Source organism: Ambystoma mexicanum, chromosome 5q (assembly GCF_040938575.1).
Source record: "Ambystoma mexicanum isolate Mex_15411 chromosome 5q, UKY_AmexF1_1, whole genome shotgun sequence".
Classification (NCBI taxonomy): domain Eukaryota; kingdom Metazoa; phylum Chordata; class Amphibia; order Caudata; family Ambystomatidae; genus Ambystoma; species Ambystoma mexicanum.
In genome coordinates, this window is record NC_090933.1 from 1319296796 (window position 1) to 1319312606 (window position 15811).

General features: G+C 44.8%; 1 pseudogene; it reads left to right on the forward strand.

The window, feature by feature from the left end:
* Positions 1–15811, forward strand: part of LOC138498498 (zinc finger protein 850-like) — a 661846-nt pseudogene that overhangs the window by 604310 nt on the left and 41725 nt on the right.

Below are 15811 nucleotides of genomic sequence, written 5' to 3' on the forward strand. Positions count from 1 at the left end.
GTTTGACAGTGATCTGGGTCTGCCTATGAATGCTTGTAGGATCCTGTTTGCAGGCAATGGGGGGGTTGAGGGGGTGTGCATGCATGTGGCTAGGCATGTTCTTTAAGAAGTGTGACCAGTGAAGGGGAGGCTGCATGAAGGTGCATGCTGAATGGGACAATGACACACTAATGGCGGTCATTTAAATCCATTTTCTTTCGTTTTCTTCACTTTTACTAGAACTGGTGTAAAACACAATGGGCCTCATTACGACCCTGGCGGAAAGGGGTTTGCGGCAGCGTTAGCTGCGCCAACCCCTTTCCGCCAATTCCGAGTTCCCTTTCCGCCATGGCGGTTTTTACACCTGCTATTAGCAGGTGTAAAAAACCATGGCGGTAAGGGAACTTGGTGTTAATTACGCCACCGTAATTTACGGTGGCGTAATTAACGCCTTCCCCACTCCCATTATGCCCTATGGGGCAAAAATGGGAATGGGGAAGGGTAAATGGGGATTGGGGATTTACCGCCCCGCCAAGGTCGGAATGGGGCGGTAAATCCCCTTACCGCCATGGCGTAAACGTAGTTTGCACCATGGCGGTAAAGTCACGGCCCTGGCGGTAACTTACCGCCAGGGTCGTAATGAGGCCCAATGTTGCAGGGTGCAGTGGAGGACAGGAAGGACCCATGAGTATGGGGGAGTGGGGAAATGGAGGCAGGGTGAGGGAACATAATCCTCTTGGTGAGAAAGCAATCCTCTTTTTTGGCCACGTGTTAACTTGTCTCTGCTTGTCCTTCATAAACCTCCAGTTAATCCTGTCTGTGTACGTGATGTAGGATGCATTACTGGGCAGGGAGAGGAGATGTCTTGTGTTTGTAGTATATAATTAATAACGTAAGAATGTCTTCCATTTCTAGATCTACACACACTATTGTGTCAACCTACTCTGCACAACGTAAGAAGCTGAGGCACTGAAAGGTAAATAACTGCTGTAGTTTGTTTCTCTGCACAGGTTGCTCTATGCTTCTGAGATAGCCTGTCTCCCGCCCAGCGTTCCTGGACCATTCATGTCCCCTTCTCTCCTGTCTTGTCTCCATTTCTCTCTGCTGCCTCATCCTGGAGGTGGTGTCCAGATCCAGGTTTAGGGTCCATATGTGTGGCCCAGTGGACTAATGCATTCTCTAGAAGGATCCATGTGTGTGTCCTCATAGTCACTGGTCCACCCAGCCCTGCATCCATCCAATATTAACAGAATGAGTACTGCTGAGTTGTGTAACAATGAACATCTGTTAGCTTCTGTCTATAACACCAAAATGCACCATTGGGAGGCGGGGGGGCTGCACTCTACAAATACACCTATTATTTTATGTTAATACATTCCCCTGTGCCTTCCTATGAATTAATAATTCGCTATTGGACCTGTATGGCGGATCACAGCACTTTGCTATAGGGGTGGAGGAGTGGATTTCTACAAGTGAATTAAATAGGCACATTGGTAGCTACAAGTCGTGTTTGGTTGTTCTCCTTCCAGATCACCTGGGGAGCAACGGAACGCTGGATATGCACTTGGACATCTATCTAGGTGTTGTTTCGTGTCTAGACATGAATGAGGGAGCATTCTGGAGTGGAATTGAGAGCATGAGGTAGAGTTGATGGAATGGATGGTATGGAGTGCGGGAGTATGACCGACCCACACTCCCCTTGCCTGCCCACCCGCTAGAGGGTCACAGCATGAGGTGATTGAAAAGGAAGCCCGATTTTCACGTTTGTGAAGGGAGGTGAGTCAAGGACAGTGACATGCTCGCTTACAGGCATTCGTGAATGGTTAGACATTCAGGTGATCAGAGTATTACAGGCTCCTGAAATCATCTGTATCCCTTATTTATTAACTTATTGTCACCAGTTATTGGAAATAATGACCCACTGGCATTGTTAGGTGGTACGGCCCCCTATTGGCTAGCATCCCATGTGCATTCCTGATGAAGACCCACTTTGAAGCACTTTCCCACACATTGCCCTGGGAGGCAAGCTCCAAGATGTGGCTCCCTAAACTGTGCCTAGGTCTTCATCAAGTCCTCGCAGCTCACACCCTGCAGGTACTGTTGCTAACAGCAGCATGATTCAGTCATAAACGTAATGAGCTCTGCATGACGTGCTATGTGAGGGATCTAAAACCCTGATATTGAACCATCCTGGCAGGAAGGGGAAGGGATGGACCTCACCCGCTAAGGCCTCAATCACTGATGTGACAAAGGCTCAAGTACCAACTACCTGCTCGTTTTGAAAATTTTAATTATGTAATGCCATCCAATTCATTGTTGAAACTACTAAAGTGGTCTGTCTAGGATATTGAATGGGCTACTAACAGATTGTCCAACTCTCGTGCTGCGGGCTCCAGATTGCATACCATCATGTGTCTACAAGGCTGACCAGGCCTTTTGGGCCAAGATTTTGAAAATTAAGTTTGATAAAATGATTAGTTCAGCAACACTTCCAGAGTCATGGGTCACTTCCATTCTAATTCCAATTTTTAAAAAAGCCAACCCAGAAAATGATCGGCCAATCTCAACTGATGCTGCAGCCAAAATATTTTAGATTCTTATTTTAGCTGACCTTGAAAAACTTCTTGCACTACATAACATATACTTCAAATATCAAATAGGCCTCATACGGTCTATGAACACAACTTTGCCACAATAATGGCTCATTTGTTTGCAGGGACTAAATCGAAAGAACTCAGTCCAATATACATAGCCTTGATATTCATGTCTGCTGCATTTGATACTGTAGTGCGCAATTTACTATGGTCAAAGATGTCCAATTTAGGCATTCCCGAGCACCTGATTCATTGGATTGCAAAATTCCACTCTAAAACGTCTTGTAAGACACAGAATTACCCAGGGGGAAGCAGTTACGGGTCCTGTAATGTCATATCTAGGATTTAAGCAAGGATGCAATCTGGCAGCAACATTGCCAGATTTAAGCAAGGATGCAATCTGGCAGCAACGTTGTTCAATTTATATCTGTGTGATATGGATGCTATTTGGAAGACCTGTAACATGTTTGCTGCTCCATTATGTTCCTTAAGGCTACATTGGATAGTATTTGCCAATGACATTGTCTTGTTCAATCTGACTCCGTCAGGTTTGCAAAAGAAGTTGCAGCTTTTTGGTGAATTTGCATTACAGCATAATTTAAAGCCAAACTCTACAGAGACCAACATTATGGTGTTTGATGCGGGCAAACAACTCAAAAAATGTGTATTGGAAAACTAAGAGGGAAGTAATATCTCACCCTCTTAAAATTACATATCTTGGATGTAGATCAAGTAATACTTCCTCTATAAAATCTTTGGTTGATTACTTACAATTCAAGGCAAGACCTCTACTAAGTCAGATGAAAATCATTTTTTCAAAATATTGTCAATTCTTCCTGATCCCGTTATTGGAATTCATGGCCTTAAAGGTAGAACCAGTCTTTTATACTCTTTGGACATATGTTTGCTTAATTTAGATCAACAGCTCAATACCTTACAAGGACGACTACTAAAATCTGCTCTTCATCTTTCTGCTTCCATCCCCAACTGTTATTTTTCATCATGAGCTGGGAATAATATCACTCTCATGCAGATGGGATTGGAGAGCACTTTCTAGTTACAGTAGAATTCTTGTTCCATCTGGCAATTCCATTTATCACGACTTACACCAAATGTCAAAGTGCTGTAGTTCACATTCTTTTATGGCCATTAATGCAAGGATGCTACTAACATTGGATGATATTGGGGTCAACACGTCCGATGTACAGTTGCGTCCTGGTTAGGTTAAAAAAAAAAACTTTTTGAACGCGATTGGTCCAGGATTTTGGATTAACTCACCAAGTTTAGCACTTATAAAGAATACGCTAAGCTTACCCGAAAAAGGGATGGTTGTTGTTCTTATTTAGCAATTTTTCCATGTAAATTTTATGCGCTTTAAAATGAATCAACTGCATACGTGGGAAAGGACATTACACTGGGGTGAACCTAAGGACAGGAGTAAAACTATGACTTGCAGATTTCCAAATTGTGTTGAACCAGAGGAAACGCTAAAACGTCTCATATTGGAATGTCCTTACTTTAGAGAATCAAGAACCACCCTGTTGAAGCGATTTGTCGATAGTGACTATGTTGATTGTATGGATTCCCTGTGAAATCAGATGATGCTTGGTCAAGGGAGAGCCTTAATTGCATTAGTTGAATTCTTAAAGCCGATTGAAAATGAAATATCAATTTTGTAATCATTGGTATCTTTGTGCACTTTAAATCTGGAAATGCTATTGATACGTTTTAGTATCTGTTAATATTCCTTGTAACGTTGTGATATAGGATGTATTCAATCAAATTATCTCATTTCACATCTGTTATTCTCCATATTGTGAACATTGTATTGTGAAGTTTGTATGTTTTTTTAATTTATCTTAATGAACTTTACATTTTTATCTGTAAGTAATTTTGTAAAGGTTTATATTAACCACAAACAAATAAAAAAGAAAAAAAGGCTTTATGTGAAATATAGCATTAAGGGTCTTGGTTTTAGGCCAGAGTAACCTGACCTTGTTGTTATGGTACCAGCTGCTGCGGGGAACTTGGATATTTTGGAACCAATATATTTTGTTTTCAGGAATAATCTCTCTCTCTTACACATACCCACACTCGCCTCACTGTAAATCATATGCCGTCAATTACATGTGAAAGTGGGCAGCAAAGATAGGTAACCCTACTTGTTTGCCCTTGTGAAAAATAGTATATAAAATAGTCCCAATGCACTGTTGAGGTAGGAAGGTAGAGAAAATAGTCTGTTAAAGATGACTTGTTCCTGTGAAGAACAGTATATAAAATAGTCCCAATACACTGTTGAGATAGGAAAATAGAGAGAATAGTCTGTTATAGATGGTCGTTCTTGTGCACAATAGTCCTCAGCAGCAGCAGAAATTAGAGTTGTATGTGGTAGAATGTATACCAGCGGACCTATATATGTAGCAGCGCTAGATTTAACTAGTGCGTTTGACTCCATAATCAGAGAACTGTTATGGACGAAAATGCTTAATTTGGGGGTTCCTCCACAAATTGTGCAATTGCTTGCGATGCTGCATCTTGACACCACTATTCAGAGTCACCAAAGCTGAGGCTCTTACTTCTCCAATTGCTAGGAGTGAAGCAAGGGTGCAATCTTGTGATGTGGAGCGAATATGGGATGATTACAAAATGTACCCTGCAAAATTGGCTGGCTTGAAAATACATGGGCTATGCTTTGCAGACGATATTGTCCTGTTTGATACTACCCCTTATGGGTTACAAAACAAGTCAAATGCATTTATTGAATATTTATTGAATATGCAAGGGAGCATAACTTGGTGGCAAACTCTTTGAAGTCCCAGATTATATCTTTTATTGTGGCTTTATCACGTTTTCTATCTTGCATTGAACAAAAACGTACCCAAAAAAATTCCAATGAACATCGAAGGATTTAAGAAAGAGTCAAAAGGATAGAAAAGTCCTTGGCTACTGTGTATGAAGAACTATGAGATGAAGTTTGATTTTAAGTTCTATGAAAAAGAGATAGGGAAGGTGGTGACAACATTAATTTACCATAAATTCCTTTTGTATGCTTTATAATCTTGGACAATATTCAAGTGAGGTTTAACATGGAAAGATGTATGACATTATTTGTAGTACATGGGTTTTAATGAATACATGTTAAATTGTGTGAAATTTATGTGATGGTATTTTTGAACAAAACGAAGGGGAATTTTTCTATTTATGGCTTTAAAAAATTGTGTTAATTGGTAAAAATGTGTGAATTCATGTTGTAAGTTTGACAATTTATCTTTTGACATTTTGTATAAACTAAAAACAACTTTTAATTGAACAAAAGTAGTTCTCGCAAAAAGAAAAGCGTTGAGTCTCTAGAGCCCAAACATTCAATTCCAAAAGCTTCAAAATCCATGCAGACTAAAGGTGTGAATATTAACCCCTCCCCTGTGGCCATAATGGAGGAAGTTGTCCCAGCTCGATGCTCGTCCTCCAGCTCTGCTCTCCATTCAGAAGGCATTCCTTCAGCATTCAAAAACAGCACTGCCTGCCTCTTCCTAGAAACTGGCTTTTTATAGTTTTAGCACGGTTGTTTACCAAAAGCCTGAAGTTTTTTGTCTATAAAAGCTTAAAGCTTTTATATGTCTATGTCAAAAAGCCTGATGCTCTTTTTTTTCTCCATGCCCATCAGTTGTAACACCTTACCTGAGGTCCTGCGGGGTCGGCGCGATTTCCCAGGGAAAAGCAGAGGCACAAGTGATGATAGCACACAGACTCCAAAGTGGGACTGGATAGCAGAACTGGAATGAAACAGCCCCTCCACCCAGGTCCCCCAAAAGAAATGGGTTTCTATGTGCTGAACCTTCTTGTGGCAGAAGCAACCCGTCATGTAGTCTGTAATACCTGGTTGCAAATTGCTCTGCCTGCATGGAGGAGAGAGAGAGGTAAAAGCAATGAGCGTGTAACCTAGGCTCCAACCCTTGTCGTCCCCTCCTTTCCCTGGTTTCTTTCCCCTCCCATCACTGATCTTTACCTGGTGGTTTTGCAAGGGGCTTACAGCGTGGTTTGATAGGTAATTGATGAAAAGTTTTCTGGTTGCGTACAAGCGGGCCTGCCGCAATGTTACTGCCACTCTTCATTAGCTTTGCTATATCGACACCCTTCCATAAGCATACTGTTACTTCACACCAAGCATTTGTTAACAGACAAAGGGCCTCATTACACGGATGGCGGAGAACCATGGCGCTATTAGCGCCATGGTTCATGCCGGTAAAATACCGGCACCGCCTTGGCGGAAAGGGGAATTACCGCCCTATTCCAAGGTTGGCGGGGCGGTAATTCCCCCTTCCACCATTGCCCTTTCCCATTCCCATTTTTGCCCCATAGGGCATAATGGGAATGGGGAAGGCGCTAATTGCGGTACCGCAAATTGCGGTACCGTAATTAGCTCCCTGGGTCCCTTTGCGGGTTGGATTTTAATGCCTGCAAAAAGCAGGCGTTAAATCCCACAACCCGCAAAGGGACCTCGTAGTAAGGTGGTAAGGATTTACCGGTACCGGTATTTTACTGGTACCGGTAAATCCTTACCGCCATCCGTGTAATGAGGCCCAAAGTATTAGCGTAAATGTCGAATGCACTTCTGGCAGTCAACAGGTCTCCAGCATAGTTTTACAGATAAGAAGGTAGTGCCCAAGTGTCCAAAGCACTCCAGCACACAACAGGTCTTTCAGATATTACAATGGATTCAACTTGCATGCGCATGCTGCTCCGTAGCACTTATCTGCTTCTTTTCTTCTTTCAGGTCCGGAAACTGTGCAGAGGGCAGGGGTTCATCCTGAAGCCAGACGGTAGTCCAACTAATGAAAAACATCCAGGAAAAAACAAGGGGGCAATGACGTAGGAAGAAAGCATGCCACCTAGACCGGGTTGCTAACAGGTAAGCATTACTCACTTGAACTGCGAACATCGAGCACGGATGTTATGGCGAATTCCCAAAATGTGCTAATTTCCCTTACCTTGTGAGACTCCCAGCAACTTTACTGGATTTCTAGGATTTGATTTTTTTACCTGGGAAGAGTGTGAGCCTTTTTTCCCACTCTTCCATGCATTTTGATGTGTGTTTTACTTTTATGTTCTTTGGTTATTGAGTTTTAAAACAACTCCATAGGCATCATCTTTTTCTGTGTGTCACACAGCATCTTCAGTGCAGTGACACAGGGATGTCTTTCATACTTCCCCAGGTTTAAATATCTTCTCTGGGACTGACTACTGTCTCCCAGAGCATGTAAAGTTAAATTGTCTTAACTAGTCTCTTTAAATGTACATACCCAGCACACACTATCTACCAATAGAATGCTGGAGGGGTTGCCTAGCTTCCCCTTAGTCAAAACATTAATGTAACAGTCAAATGTTACCTTTTCCTATTTTAAATGGCTGGTGGCAGTGGTTTAGATCAGCTACCGTGATTTTTCCCGACCGCTAACACCGGTAGCTAAAAATCGGGTAAGCCATGTTTTTCAATATGGCGCCCCAGACCTGTCTGTAAAAAAGACAGACTCTGGTCATCTTTTTTCGCCATTTCTTTTAAGAAAAGTCCTTCTTGTGTTTTTTTCTGTGCGCCAAACCAGGTTTGCTCCCTTTGTTCGTTGGCCTTTGGCGGGCTTCAGTGCTGAAGCCCTTCTCTGGCGCCTGAGTGTCTGGGGTGGACAGGATGTGAGGGAGGTGCCCAAAACTCCCTGTGCTTAGTCTCCTAGGAGACCTGAATGCACTCTGGCGTGATTGGCCGGGTGACTGTCCGGCCAGGACAGACACCCTGCTGTGTGAGTGACAGCCAGGCTGGAAAGAATGGTGGAAAACTGTTTAAAAGCAGGTCCCTGGGACGTGGAAAGCTACAGCTTTTCTTCACTAACAAGGTACTGTGCAAACGCGCCTCGGAAATCGTTTCACCCATTGCGAAAGTTGTTTGAAACTTTCTCAACTTCGAAGGCTTGTCCTTCCCTAAATATTCGTCAAACTTTTTGCCTAGCCAAATCTTCTAAACTCTGTGGAAAAGACTTAACCGTTTACTACCAGAACTGTGCTATCCAATACAAAGGACCTCATTACGACCCAGGCGTTAACCATGGCGCTACTAGCGGCATGGTTAACGCCGGTATTTTACCAACTGCGCCATGGTGGATGGCGGAATTACCGCCCCTTTCCAAGGTTGGCGGGGCGGTAATTCCCCATTCACCATGGGCTCTTCCCCATTCCCATTTTTTCCTCCATAGGGCTCAATGGAAATGGGGAAGGCGGTAATTACGGTACCGCAAATTGCGGTACCGTAATTACCACCAAGGTCCCTTTGCGGGTCCCGTACTTAACGGCTGGTAAAACCAGCCGTTCAGGTAGGGACCCGCAAAGGGACCTCGTAATTAGGCGTTAAGGGTTACCCCTTAACGCCAGGGTCGTAATGAGGCCCAAAGACTCTTAACCATTCACTTTGGCCCAGGCCTATGAGATGAATTGCTGGTTGTAGTTAATTGAAACCCTTTGCCCTGCCTATGAATGTATTTGGGCTGTCTATTCTTATAACCTTGTCTGTTTACCCCATTTGAAAGTATCTGAAGTGCCATTTTGCTCCCACTTCAGGGGAGCTAAACTTGTTCATTTACGTACCGGTTGTATATTTGTAGTTTATTAGTGTGTGATATTGAGCTGCTCTTGCTAGTGTAATGTTTTCAAACTGACTGAGTAAATACATGTATATTCTTTTACCAAGAAACCTTAAGTAAGTGTTTGTTTGAATCACTGTATTAGTTGGTCCTTTGTGTAACTTGTTCTACTGCTCACTAAACTCTTGAGATAATCTGGCTGCTCAGCCACTGCTACCACATTACTGTGTAGTACAGGCTTGTACCAAAGGTGAAATTGTGCTTACACTTGTAGTCTTAATTGTGTGTAGTGTTCTCAAAGGGTGCTGCACATGATTCTGCCTAACAACGGATTGCAGAGTGGAATGGTCTTTTATAGGCTTTGTTTCCCAAGATGATGGGCGGCTCGGCATTCTGAAAAAAAAGGTAGTTTGATCTCTGTGCTCAGACCGCAGCATTCCAAGACAAACTAGCACACAGAGCCCCTTTGCCTCCAGGAGTGGTATGGCTTAATACATACACACTATGGCTTCCTTTGTGAGTAAGGAGTGTACTGTGCCTCCCCTTCCTGGTGTTTTATGTTGGCTGGGGGTTAGTGTTACGGAGAACCTGTCCCTCTTTTGCTGCTCAATCCTGACATCAGTCAACAATCTCCCTCATAAGAGCCCTAGCCCAGAATCCTGGTAGTCCATTGTAGTCTTTCAGGACTTAATTATTGTTATCAGAACATTGGATACTATTAACGAAAACAAAAAGAACTATTGAACTATTGGAACACATCCCAGACCATTGAGTTGCTGCCCAGAAGCTAGACTAGCCATAGTGTACTGGTTGTTCCAAAACTACTGATTAGCCTGGCACGAAGCCCAGACTTCCACAGTAAACAGTACCGCCTAAACAGGGAGACCATCACCAAACTGCTGGCCACAATCCAGGAGGACATTGGGAGCAGTATCAACATCCGCACAGCTGTGCCCCCACTGGTCAAGCTGGTTCCATGGTCCTACACTACAGCACGCTGCTGGGATACATGGAGAGGCACAGAGGACAACGGACATGGATATTGGGTGAGTACAATCAGCTCCACATATGCACAGTGAAGCACCTGACAAAAGATTGGGGGGGGGGTTAACACTGACGCATGGCATGGCAAGTGAATGCACTAGCAGCACCCAACAAGCACCCACACCAACAACAGGGGATAGCAAAGGGCGCATTCACATGTTGGACACACGTGGACACACACGCTGACGTACACATACTGCCGCAATTAAAACACACATGACCACGTGTACCACAACCGCACTACAGCACCCAATAGCAGGCTAGCCAGTGCCACAGCCATGTGCCCATGTGCATCCACCTGGGTATGTTGACACGCTGCCCCTAGAATAGTAGGGTAGGACACAAACCAACCCAGCATGTCCCATGCATGAGAGCAGCACACAGCCACCAGGGACACACCACTGAACAACCTCCACAATGACACAGGGTGCATGTGCAGGCAAAGGAATGCATGACACCATTGATAAAGGCTGTACAGACATCACACATACACATGGCATGGGTGGTATGAACACATGCTTGCACATGATGACCATTGCCCCAATACTGCGTGAGGCTTCCCCCAAGTATGACATTGTGACTATTGTCAGTGAATCACCTCTTTCAGGTGACTGCAGATGTCCCCAGCTGGTGTGACTGATGCCCCCTGTGCATGACCCACGCACACCATACGAGACCGCCTACAACCATGCCCACAGCCGGACCATGTGTGCATTGAGCGCACCTTCAGACTCCTCAAGGCACGGCGGAGCCCTAATGTACGCCCCGGACAAGGTTGGAAAAACTGCTAGTTTGCGCAATACTGCATAACATTTGCCTGAGGAGGAATGTGCCACTACCCCAGACGCGGACATGCCACACCCAGAGGAAGATTCAGATGAACTGCATGAGGCAGGAGGCAGGAGCCAGACCAGCCACTCAAAGGGATGACGAGAGGGATGGCAGACTTGCACGGCAGGCACTAATAGACAATTTCTTCTAGAGCACTACCCTGACTCAAGCCACTTCCAACACTGTGAATACATTGCACATGAACACAATCAGGAATGTCCTGTTGGGTATTTTTGTGGAGATTTGGGGCCTGACGGTATTTTCTTACCGCCGAAAAAATAATTTAGCAACATTCACTCCTTGTATTCAGATTGGGCCATGTACAACAATAATACAGTGGACATGCATTATTTCAGCACACAGACATGCGTGGTTGGTATGCGTGGTTGGTGATATTTTGGTGAGCATAATTCCCTTGTTTTATTTGTGGCCCAAATATCCAGAACCCCTTATTTTTGTTTAGATGTTTCGTGTAATCACTAGAGAGACCTCAGGCTTGCATTTCAGGAACACCACATTTACATTTTTAGTTTGCCACCATGGGCAATTTCTCTCTGTCTTATCTATGGCAGCGAGCTATCATGTGGTATTTTCACTATCTTATAAACGGTAGTGAACTATGTCCAGGGCCTCCCTTTTTGCCGACTCATAGACCTCCGGCAGACTACAACACAGTTGTTTATAATTTATATAACAGTTAGTTATAATTGCTCATACTGAATTATATTGTGCACACGGCTGCAGCCAAATCTTACGTTTAGCTACCTTGAAAATGACAATTGCACTGTCTAAATATCTCCCCACATCATCAGCACTGTATTGGTAAATATAAAAAACACCACCCGTCTGCTTTCAAATATTTTTGTGTATTATAAAAGTTGCATTTAAACACGATCTCACTCTTTACAGAAATAAATGAAATAGTACAGTAACAAAACATTATCTGTGATACACTGAAAAGAGAGTGGCAGATACAAGAACTCAATTTTCAACATTAAACACGTGAGTAAAGCACAGGAATCTCCTTTCCTACACTGACTGAATATTCTCGTACACACTCAGCCCCCACACCTCAGCGAGATAATTACCAGGCTTATTCAGCATGTACCTTCTTTGGCTGTTCGCCTTCTGGAGGGGTTCACCCAGCAAGGACAAGCATCTGCCATCACTCGAACTGGGACTTGTTGACTGGAAAAGCCAGTCTCTGCAACCAAGTTGAATCTGCTTTAGGAATCGGGCCTCCCCAGCTGTCAACCCCGTCCTTCTTCGAGCTGTGTCAAAATGTCTCTGCCTTTCTTCCCCAGATTCTGCAGCAAAGCACTAGTCACACCCTCCCACATGATGCTTGATGTGACGTGCTCCAATCAGAATCAATCATGTTCTATCCTCCTCCTTTTAACAATGGTTCTTCTTGTACAGTTGCAACTGTAACAAGTTGATTCCCTGCTTATTCAAAGTCTTTGCTTCCTGAAGTTACTGCGGACAGAGCACAGGAAGGCAAAGAAAAAAAAAAAACTTGAATGTGTGTTTAAAACTGATTTTCATAGTCTGCCTCTTTTTGCAGTGAAGACACATTCTTTTATTAATGAGTTATAATTATTAGTCTTGTTAGTGATATTAGTTTGTTAATTACCAAATGTGTCTCCTGCAACATGGGCATTTCAGGTGAGAAATGGTGTGCCTTTTGAAGGTACAGATGTGTGCTTTTAACTGTGAAAAATGTATTTGCATTTTATATGTAAAAATCGTCTTTGACTGAATAACCTGCCCTTACTTATATGTCCATGTTACACTGGCAACACATAGCTTGAAACAACTGCATCATAGCAATGCACCACCCATGCAGTGGCGCTGCACTTCAAAAAAAGAAAAAAAAACATGCTATACATTGATCCTGTGGAGTGGTGCTGTACTCTGTGCTCCCAAACCACGCTAAACACTCCTACAGTCCTCTCATTTATGAAGTTGAACAGTTTTAATGATTTTTTGTGCACTAAATATCCCACCTCCCACCACCAACTCCCCAGCACTCAATCACTCTTTCCCCCCTCCCACCACCAACTCCACGGCATGGCCACTCGGGCAATTGGTGTCACGTCATTGACTATGTCCGTGGCCTCTGTCACGACTCACTGTTGCCCCAAGACAACACTAGGGGTCATGACATGAGGAATATGGCCAGGGTATAAGTTCCTTCAAGAATGGGAAAGGGCCCACCTGGATCCAGTCCTGGTGCCTTTGGTGCCAGGCTCATAAGAAATACTCAGGTTTTTCAGCACTACACTACAGTGATCCAACATGGCTGGTAGAGAGCTGAAGAAACACCTGCATGTGTTCCATTGTTCAGGAAGTGGCTGCATCCTTGGGCGGGGCCGTCTGTATAAGCCACACCCTTCCAGCAATCCGTGCTTCGCGTTGTTCTGCTTCCAAGCAGCAGCACGCGCTCACCGATGCTCTCCATCCAAGACCCATCTGCTCCGGACCAGCTTTCCTGCAATGCCCACTGCTACGACCGATATCCCTTCATCTACCTGGACCAGCTTACCTTGATCAGGAACGCCCGCTGCTACGACCACAACATCTTTAGAACCCGGATTAGCTTACCTGTGTCAGCAACGCCCGATACAGCGGCCGCTCCATCTTGCACACGCTTACCTGAGCCAGTTCACACTGGGAAGGCGCACCGCATCCTCGCTCAGCTGCGGTCCGATCCGGAACATGACTCTGCATCTGGTGCCTGAATGACAAAATGACAAAAGAACAAGGTTAGTTGACATGGAAACTACTCGCTAACGCTCGTAACGAAAAGACATACTTACCACATATTGGATTCACACGTGTTGGTACCGCAACAACAGTTGTCGCACATGCTGGTACCGCCTCAACAGTTGGCACACGTGTTGGTACAGCAGCAACAGCTGTCAAAGGAAAAGGAGAAAGACATTAGTGAAATGAAGACTGGCAGAGAAAATACTCTTAAAACACAACACGTGAAAGCAACGTGGAAGGAACAAAGACAATATAATAAAGACTTATAAGAACAATAACTAATAACTGAGAGGAGTCGCAGTGCATGAAGATCCAGTGAAGTAACTGGACAAACAGCGCCCCTGCTGAGTTAAGCAGGATGGAGAGCTTGCCAATACTATAAAGAAGGTAAGAAGTATCCCGAGCAACGGAATCACCTACGAGGGCACAAGGGAGGCGGGTGCAAGGTTACAACAGTGGCTTGAACTTACCAGGAACCCTCTCATTACAGGTATACCTTCCTCTGTTAGGGGAACCATAGTAGCCGTAAATCCCAGACACCTCAACAGAAGTAGCCCTCCTGATGGACCAGCGCACCCGCGGAAACAAGGTGAGCGTAGCACTCTACCCCCGGGTAATCTGGAGCAAAGGTGGCACAGGGACTGATGCCTCAGTGTGCTCTGCTTCGAGTCCCCTTTTGGGGTAGTGGAACTTGAAGGGATCAAGCTAGGCCCGGGAGATGTTGGCACACCAACTCATTGCTTAGGCGGATGGCCTATGCAAGTGCTGATACGCCTTACGTCAGCTCCCTGACCCTCTGGCCAAATGCCGTCAGTGTGGCCATACTGGCAGTTAGCACTTTCCAGTTCCTTGCGTTGTCCCGCGCAATCCTGCATGTGTCCCCGTGGATAATGTTATGTATGGCCTGCAGGTGTCCTGAGTGAGTATGCTCAATGACCTCCATCTCCCTCTGTTTCTGCTTCATGTCCCCCAACCTCTGCAGCAACATGCTGAGTGTAGGTGAAGGCTGTGCTAGAGATGGGGTGCGCTCTGGGCGTGGGCAGTTGCCAGGGGAGCCATATGATGGTGTGTCAGTGTCTGGCTTGGGTGTATGCATGCACCGATTGTGTGGTGGGCTCTCAGGAGTCTGTCCACGCTGTTGCCGGCATGGTGGGCTCTTATGCGGTCTGTCCACGCTGTTGCCTGCGGGGTGAGCTCTCGGGTGTAGTGAGAGGCGGCCGCCAGAGACTGCAGCCAGGGTTTGGTGGCACTTTGCATGTGTTGTGACCAGGATGCTGTCTCCCTGTGTTTCCACGGTCATTCCGGTAGGTTATGTGGCCTCGGTGGTGGAGCCCATAGCTGCAGGATTGGGTGCAGCTGGGTTTACTGTTCTCCTGGTGGACTGTGGGTGGGAGGTGGGCCGGGTGCTGCTGTGATTCATTGTGTCATGGCGGGACATGCACCTTTACGTGGCCTGTCTGCCTCTTTGTGGGGTGGTGGTGGTGGTAGTATTGGCGGTTCCCGAGTGCCGAGACGTCCCACTCCCAGATGGGCCTGCCAACTCATCATCCTAAAATGCCTCTGGCATTGCTTGAGTGCCTGTCGGGAACATAGGAGATGTCGTCAGATTTCATTCCCCACGTGTTTTGGCATGCAAGACAATTATATATCTCTGAAAGACACAGGGGACCCTCCACTCTGGGCTAGGCTATTAGTATTACTAATTAGCTCAGAAAAGAAGTCCAGAGGATACCATTTTTTAAACTAGGTATCAAAAGGAGTTTAATATGCCTGATACATTATTTCAAAATATGAATTAATCATGATTTAATCCGCACTACAGGCATTGTTTACATAGCAGGAAAATTAAGAATATGCCCTTCAATACAATTCATCCAAATGGCAATCAATCATATACTCATTCGTCCACACACAACCGTCATACATCCATAGACAAATACCAAACAAGAATATATATATATGATAAAA